General features: G+C 46.7%; 1 protein-coding gene across 2 annotated transcripts in view; it reads right to left on the bottom strand.

The window, feature by feature from the left end:
* The window catches only part of FOLR1 (folate receptor alpha), a 21,366-nt gene that overhangs the window by 15,272 nt on the left and 4,883 nt on the right, over positions 1–1,211 (bottom strand). The window lies entirely within an intron of this gene.

Raw genomic sequence — 1,211 nt, 5'->3', positions numbered from 1 at the left:
CAAAAAAAATCTCTCTATATATAAAAAAAAAAAAAAAAGACTAGCCCTGCCTGGGGCGAACAGTAGCAGACCACAGTTTGAGTCCTGAACCAAGTGGCTTGAAAAATCACAACGAATAAATAAACACAAAGACTAGCCCTGCCAAGGGGATATTTTTGAGGGAGTGGTTAGATAGTGGGTGCTGTCTCTCTGTCTCTTTCTCCAGTTTTCTCACTCATGAAAGAAAGACATAAACAAACAAATCTTGGGCTTGGCTCATGATTGTAGCTATGTACAAAAAAATGACATGGAGAGTCATGAAAATCTCCTGGGTTAGAAGAATAGTTAAGTGTCGGGCCAGCTGATAGTGTGCTTCAGGTGTCTGGGTCCCCCATGGTAGACTACACAGTCCAAGTCTCAGACCCTGTGTCTTAAAAACCATGCCTGGGGGACCAGCAGTTAGCGTAATGGCTATGTTGCTGGACTCCCATGTAGTTGACCGCGGCTCGCGACCCAGACCTGGTGGCTTAAAATTCACGCCGGGCGCGTGTGCGTGTGTGCGTGCGTGCGTGCGTGCCCAAGATCCCGAGAGGAGGATGGAGGAGAAGGGATTGTGGCATGCCCATCCCCTGTAGGGGGTGATTTCTCACTTTCCCTCTCACTGTCTCTGTCTCTCTCTCAGGGGAGCACATGAGCCCTAAGGTAAAAACCTCTGGAAAATAAAACTATCTGGCAGTTCCTTGCACGTGTCTGAACTGGGAAGCGACCAAGTCTAAGGGGCTATAATTAGTGGGAACTGGGAAGTAAAGCAGTCATAGCCTTATTCACACCCCAATAACTCACAAGACACACGTGGAGGTGGTTTATTGGATTGCGGTGTGACCATCCCCTGTAGGGGGTGATTTCTCACTTTCCCTCTCACTGTCTCTGTCTCTCTCTCAGGGGAGCACATGAGCCCTAAGGTAAAAACCTCTGGAAAATAAAACAAAAAAAAAAAAGAAAAAAAGAAAACGAAAAAAAAAAAACAAAAAACCATGCCTGGCACATGTGTGTGTGTGCCCAGAATGCTGAAGGGAGAAATGGAGGAGGGATAGCAGCAGGACCATCTTACATAGGAGGGTGCATTCCCATTTGATCTCGCTCTCTCTCTCTCTCTCCCCTCTCTCTCTGTGTGTCTTTGGTGAGGGCACGAACCCTCTAGCAAATTATAAAAAATAAAACAAACAAGGGAC

Source organism: Tupaia chinensis, unplaced genomic scaffold (assembly GCF_000334495.1).
Source record: "Tupaia chinensis unplaced genomic scaffold, TupChi_1.0 Scaffold000047_1, whole genome shotgun sequence".
Classification (NCBI taxonomy): Eukaryota; Metazoa; Chordata; class Mammalia; order Scandentia; family Tupaiidae; genus Tupaia; species Tupaia belangeri.
This window is presented reverse-complemented; position numbering and strand designations above follow the sequence as displayed.